The sequence below is a fragment of the Nematolebias whitei genome, chromosome 7, assembly GCF_014905685.2.
Source record: "Nematolebias whitei isolate Nwh7 chromosome 7, NemWhi1, whole genome shotgun sequence".
NCBI classification, from domain to species: domain Eukaryota; kingdom Metazoa; phylum Chordata; class Actinopteri; order Cyprinodontiformes; family Rivulidae; genus Nematolebias; species Nematolebias whitei.
The window spans coordinates 5208392-5215891 of record NC_056504.1 but is presented as its reverse complement, the minus strand read 5'-3'; the positions used below and the strand labels follow the sequence as shown (position 1 = coordinate 5215891).

At 40.3% G+C, this 7500-nt stretch overlaps 1 protein-coding gene across 1 annotated transcript in view; it reads left to right on the top strand.

Annotated features, from left to right (window-relative positions):
* LOC119411657 (neurofascin) overlaps positions 1–7500 on the top strand; it is a 96634-nt gene that overhangs the window by 30844 nt on the left and 58290 nt on the right. The gene's annotated exons all lie outside the window — the stretch shown is intronic.

The following is a 7500-nucleotide window of genomic DNA, read 5'->3' as shown; positions in this document are numbered from 1 at the left end:
CCCAGAGCACCGAGGCAGCGAATACTTTTAAAATGCAGCTGATTTCACTCTTAAAGTCCTTTTATTAAGTAAAAGTTCAACTGAGACACACCTTTACTATAACGTCGAGCAAACAAATAATTGTTTTTAGGTGGTTATCTTGTTAAATTTTGAAGTTATGCACAGTGACTCGTCCCTCTGCGCGTTCTTGTTTCCACGTATCAGTTTTTGAAATGAAGCTGATTTGACCGTCAAAGTGCATTTATTAAGGAACAGTTAGACTTAGACACACCTTTACTATAATTTTGAGCAAACAAATAACTGTTTTTAAGTGCTAATCTTGTTAAATTTTTGTTAAAGTCCTCCCATGCACGCTCTCGTGGCTGCCATTTGGCAGCCAATCGATTTTTGGTACAACACCGGCCCACATTTCCGGGTTTGACCCTCATTTTCAGGTTGTCAGCGGTGATGCGTAACAAACGTGACGCGCCAGCGTTGATGCATAATAGATACGACGTATACGTCGAAGCGATGTGTTCATGTTTTTTGTCCACTTTATTAGACATGTTTGGACTGATGCAATTTATGGGGTGGTGCGATGTTTACGGCGAAAAATACGGTATATAATGTATATATGTATGTGTGTGTGTATGTGTAAACCGATTGCCCCTACCATTTGGGAAAACTTTGCTTTCTAGTTTTTATATTGCTTAAAAGTATAGTTTTGTCAAATGATTGGGGTAGCTGAAGATTAATCAATAGGGGCCAAGGCCACCATTGTTCACCCCCTGGTTTCTCCACTGCACCTGGTGGTGGATAAAATTGCTCCCTTCACTCACCAGGATTCGTCACTCTGTGCAATTTGATCACAGTCCAGTCCTCAACTGATCTATTTGCTCCACATCATCTTATCTCTGCCTGCTGAAAACAGACACTTTTACATGTTCCTCAGTCTCTGTCATCCATGACCATTTCAACATACGCTCTGTCCAACACCAGATGAGTTAATGAAGTCTGCCTTTAAAAACTGAATTTTTGACATGTGTGGTCCTCACAGTGCAGCAAAGTTTGCTTTCTTACAATGACACTTTTTTTTTATTCCACTTTTTTTGACCAATCTACATTAAACTGAATATAAACTATTTAAATCGGGCTCCGATTCGTAGTTGTGGTAAAATTAATTCTTGAAAAAAATCATCCATATCAGCTTCTTCAACTAAGACTTGTGAATATTTGTAGAAACGTGTAACATTCTCAAACAAGAATCTTTGACCCATACCGTCCTATTCCTAAAAAAAAGTAGCCATTCTGGATTCAAAGCATGTGGATCATTGATGGATGTTTAAGTTGGTCTGGGCTGGTGTCGTGACCTGATGTTGGTGAAATGAATATGTCTTGAAGCTGTTCTGTGTGTGTGGTCTACAAATGGTATCAACTGGTCTAGCTAGAGACATGAACGGACAAGAAGCAAAGTCTGAGTGTCAGCTTAGCAGTTATTATTATTAATATTAAACATTTGCTCTCTCCTCTGTGTCCTGTTTTTCCTTTAACAGAAAACACAACAGGTGGAGGTAATGGGGAGCCAGAAGTGCTCTGTTTACTGCATTCATGCAATATGGTTCTTCCGTACATGTTCATCTAACACCAGCAGCAGAGCAGCTCACTGTCTTGTATGGACAGGAAGCACATTTTTCAGCTCCACTGCTATGGTTAAGACAGAGCTGAGATATTTAGTTTGCCCCATCAGGATGAGATTTTATTATCAGCGAGGTAGAAAAATAAAACTTTCCGGTGATTACTTAAAAAAAAAAAAAAAACGACTTGCAGTTCCATCCTAATATTTTTACATATAAAACAAATGTGCTCAGGTTTTCTTGTTTTAAATTGGGCACTTCTCAGTAATTTTTGGTTTGAAGCTGGCATTAAAACAAAACAACATTAAACCTGAGACCACTTTTAAATCAGTGTATCAAGAGGCCTTTAAGGGCTTTTTGATAATTAAAAAAAATAATAATCAACGTTGAAGCCTTTGTAGAAGTCCCTTAGCACATCATATTTAGGTGAACTCATGGTGGTATAAAAAACAAAGTTCTTGTTGCTACGTTTTAGATGAACTGTGCCGTTGTTCTGTCTATCATCATTCTCATTTCTCTGCACATACAGCTTCTGTTTGTCTGCTGCTGCTGCGTAATATGGGAATATAACGCTGCTCTTGATTTATTTGAATCAATTTAGATGCATATAATAATCTCCTGTCAGTGGGTTTACCACAATGGCACCTTTGCAAAATATTTTTTCCCGTTGAGCTTGAGCTTAATTTCTTGGGTCAGACCCCAGTGATGCACTGCAGTGATGCACCGGTGTAACGCAGCATCTTTGCAACACCCTTTTGTTTTTGTATGCTTGAGTTAGCCTGAGGTCGCCGCTGATAGATTTAACAACTGAGTGTCACCGTAAATATTGTTTCTATGATGCTGCAGTTTTGGCTGTCAGAGGAAATGCATGTTCACGCATCCGAATGTTAAGCTCAGAATTGTCTTGTTGAAATATGCAAGAAGGCAGACAAACTCCATCAGTTTTTGACTTGCTCACTCATTTGCTGGCTCAGTTGTTTTGTTTTTAAGCTTTTTAAAGTCCTGTCATTCTGCCATCGTCATCTGCCACCACTGTTTAATGCACGATGTGTCTGGACAGGTAAGGTGGCACGAAGCTTTTGGCTGAACTCACTGAGCTTTAATATTCCCTGAATGTGCTGATGTTTCACTGGTTAGCTGACATGCTTGTCATGCAAGCATGGAGGTTTAGGACTGTACTTTGCTTGAGTCCCTTCACTGGCGGGAAATAGTTCAACATTCAGGTACAGTACAAGTCCCCGCCTGTGAGTGGGATTTGGTATGAGCTGATTTCCAACATGACATTAAGCATTTCTGAGGGTATCAAGGTTTCATCGCAAAATACGTCTTATATCTTGGTGTTCAGCTAACAATAAAAGGAGAACTAAAACAAAAGTGTTGCATTTATACTTTTGTTCATATTTATAGAGCCCTTTCCAACAGACAAAAGGTGCACAACGTGTTTCACAGTGCATAAGTTAGAAACAAAGAATAAAAACAATACAAAAAAATTCCAGAAGGCCACTAGGTATTAAAAGCCTGCCTGAATAAAAAGGTTTTAAGATTTGATTTGCCCAGATCAGTGATGGAGTGTAAGTCATGAGGAAGGTGGTTCCACAGTCTGCGTGCAGAAACCGAAAATGCCCAGTCACCCCAACGTTTCTATTTGGACGTAGGAGCAAGCAGTAAAAATGTATTAGTTGATCTTAAAATCCTCTCACACAGAAAGCGACAAAACCATCCAAATAAGGTGGGGTAAGACTGTTTTTAAAAGTGAACAATAAAAGTTTATAATCAATTCTAAAACAGACTGGAAGCCAGTAGAGACAAAATAAAATGGGGGTGATGTACTCATAAGATGCCCCACAGCCTGTATGACTTTAGCCTGCACTTGACTATGCACAGAATATGCTTTCATCCCTTGTGTGCATCACACCTCCATCCTGAAATGTGAGTGTCTCGGTAGTTTGAGTACTCAGGATCTCAAAGCCTCCAGTATACTCGCGTGGACGTGGGTCCGCAGAGGTCTGTGCATACCGAATTAGAGTCGAAGCGGACGGCCGCAGGGCATGTCTGTGCAAAGCTCAATGTTTATGACCACGTACACATACTCGGTGTCGCACAACAAACTGCCTGGCAACAAACTGTTTTGTATGCAACACCAATGTATTAAATTTCCCTTCTTCATCCCTGATCTGGCCTTTTCTTTTGTTTTTATTTTTCCAAGAGGCAAGCAATCTCTTCCTCCTCCTCCGTTGACGCCATGACTGAAATGGTGAGAAATGAAGGAATTTGTCACAAGTGTATTCCTGGTGGGCTGGTCTGATGTGTGGGCTGCAGGGCCAGCGCTCCCTGTTTTTTTTTATTTTTTAGAACATTTATTAACAACATATAAACACAGAACACAGCTGCAGCTGGAGCTGCCTGCTCTCATTTTTTTTTTTTTTTGGTGTAGGGGGGGGAGTTGCGCCCTGTCAATCAATCCAGTAGGCATGTCAGCAAATGACCAATTGGCGGCCTCAATTTGTCCCAAAGATAAATGCCCCTTGTCTGTGGAGCTGACAGCAGCCGCTCAGGGTGGACATTTGAGTATGAAGTCTAAACCCTCTGCGGACGGTGCGCACAGTTTCCGCAAAGCTGACAGGACATGCGAGGATACTGGAACCTTGAGGCTGTGTCTGCTAGGCTCTTCCACTGCAAGTTGGCCTCAAGGGGAGGGGTCAGACTAAAAGTGACTCAAATACCTTGATGAAAGAGAACCACAGAAAAAGTTTACCTCACTGGAATAGAGAAACTGGGGCACTCTTCTGTAGCTAGGCCTAGGGTGTTCATGGTGACTGAGCCTTATTTCTTGGGTCTTGAACATTTCAAGCCCCCAAAATGAGCCACCTCTACACAGGCCCACATGCTGCCATGAGAGAAGTTAAGGTTGGGTGCTGTGCACATGGAATGAAGTAAATGCTGGTATACGTTCAGGTTCAGGTTTGGTTTATTTGTCATATGTAAAATCAACACAAAGTCAACAGTACAATGAAGTGCTCAGGACAAGAAGAACCGTCTCAGCTCGACAAATAAACAGCAACAACAAATATGCATAAACAAAAATACAAACAAAGTGCCAAGAGTGAAAAAGAACTACATCTGCCACAACATGGTCTTATTAGCAGAGTGGTTCTGCTGACAATGAGGTTATCTTAGCAACATGGTTCCAGGAGCTGTGGCCACAAAGTCATTAGTACCTGTCACAAAGATGCCCAGAAAGACCTGTGATGCACACCAGCAATGATAGAGGCCATAAAGCTGAAGAAATATATGTCTTAAGGATAGGCTGGCCCAAAGGACCTCTGAAACAGCTAACATGTATACAATGGTCTGGAGTACCACAGCTTATGTGGTTGCAGAAGCACAGACTCAGGTATGGGAGGAATTTGGAGAGGACATGGAGATGGTTGACCTCAAGGACCATCTGGCATACCAGTCATTGTGGTAAAGAAAAGCCAGACCTGTCCCAGTAAGTGCTTGTTTTGGGTGTGGAAATGCTGACTGACAGAAAATATTGTTGACAGTGGAAGAAACACCTTGAGTATCTTTAACATTCAGTCTCCATGTTCAACTCAAAGGAAGGTGAGTCCATTACCACAGAAAAGTCGTTGCATTAGTTGTAAAGCTTGTTGGCTGCAGGACAATTTAGATGTAGGGTTGTGATTGGTGGAAATGCCTCTTTAATATCAGATGGAGGACCAGGACCATGTGCAAAGAATGGTTGAATGAGGTGGTTGATCCTATCTTTAAAAAAGAAGGCTTGTGGAGTGAGTTTCAACTACTGAGTGATCACACTACAACGAAAGTTCACTCCAGGGTGTTGGACAGGAAGTTTGACAGATTGTTAAATCTCAGATTCAGAAAAGAACAGATAGGATTTGGTCCAAGTTATGAAACTGTGTACTAGATCTTATTTTCCAAGTCCACACTTGGAAAAGAAACGTAAATGTAAATAACTTTTATTTTAATCAATTGGTAATACTTGTCTGGATTATGAGATGCATGATGGTGCATTTGCCATTAAATGTTGCCATTTACTCCTCATAGCAGAGATTGAGGCCTTTCCATGGACAGTTTCTATGTTCTCCCTGTGCATGTATGAGTTTTCTTCAGTTATTCTGATTTCTTCTGACAGTCCAGAGGCATGCATGTCATTATAACTCACAATTTAAAACTGACCTTATGGCAGCCTGTCTTGTGTGCTTTTTTGTTGGTATAGCTGGGCTAGTGACCTTTTAAGAGTTATTCCCCTTTGCCTGTAGAATGATGGTCATAAAGACCAGCTCTTTATGACCCAGAACATACTTTTAAAATTTGTTTTGGGTCAAATATACCTCATATAAAACATGCCACCTACTTGCTTCTTTTGATTCTAAGAATGAACACGTTATTACTTCACTGACAGCGACATTCAAGAGTGTCAGAAAATAAGTTTGTTCATGGAGTTCATGTAATCCAGAATTATTTAATAAAAATGTCACTGTACAAAGAAAAGAGGGCTATGCAAGCACTAAGGACATTGTTGATAAAATGTGTATCCCAGCAAAAGGGAGAAAGTGAAAAAAACTATTGACTTCTGTTAATTTTATTATTATTGGTAATGTTCACATTAAAGCAAGCTGCTGATGACCAAGGTGTGTACTTATGTTATTGCACTATGTGTAATAACCCTGCTGTCATGTTTAACCCTCTACTATCTCCCTTTTCCTCTTTGTAGTTGATCTTACGGACACCTCCTTGTCTTCTGCTTTGTCTCCTACCGCTCCTCCTCTTGCTCCTCTTCCTCCTACTACCATCGGTACTACAACTTTTACTACTACTATTGCCGAGGAAACAGCAACTACCACACCTCATGTGGTGGTCATCACCAAGCATGTTGATGAGAATGTGTTAGGTACATATTTCTCTTGCCTTTGTCATTGGAGAAAAAAAAAGCCATTCCAAAGTGGTTCCACAGATCACAGCAAAACTCTTCTAATGCTTTTTGAAGATGTTTCACCTTCAATCCAAAAAGCTTTTTGTCCCCCATCGCAGAGCAAAGAGGGGGAACTAGAAATACTGTCCGTCTGTCTATCCTCCAAAACAAGAGATTAACAGTCCTTTTTGGTGTGTGGCCACATATAAAAAGGGTATCCTTCAACCACTGGGTTACCACATCAAAATCCAAAATGGCTGCCAGTATAAATGTATATATGTAAATCTTAACCTTAACTTATAAAAAATTAAATAAATGAACATGCCGACTTCCATCTTGGTGCGTTGTCGCATATAAACCTAAGGAAGTTTATTATTGAAAATTGTGTTGCCTCAAAAATTCAAGATGGCAACCAATGTGTATATATATATATATATATATATATATATTCATTTCAATTCAGATTATTTAAATAGTGCCAAATCACAACAGAAGTTGTCTCAGGGCACTGTACAAAAACATTATCAGGTCTCTCTTGTAAATGAGTCCTCGAGGTTCAATGAGATTTACCTGTCTAAATAAAGGTTGAATGAATTCACATACATACAAAATCCAGTTAGTAACGTTCTGTATCTAAGGAAGCAGCAGACTCGTTGAATCTTCATTTCGTCGCAGTCTCCCATCCTGGGCCAGCACAAAGGCAACAGTGGAAAGGAAAAACCCTTTTAACAGGAAGAAACCTCCAGCAGAACCAGGCTCTGGACAAGCGGCCATCTGCTTTGACCAGCTGGGTTTGAGAGGAACAGGAAGTAGAGACAAATGAAAACAGAATGGCAGGTCCAGATGTAGGTGCAGGTGTACCCGCTGTTGGAAGAAAGACAAAAAAACAAAACACACGTCAAGGATAGAAAAAAATTACAAATACAAAACAGGTTGAGCAGAGTAAGTAAA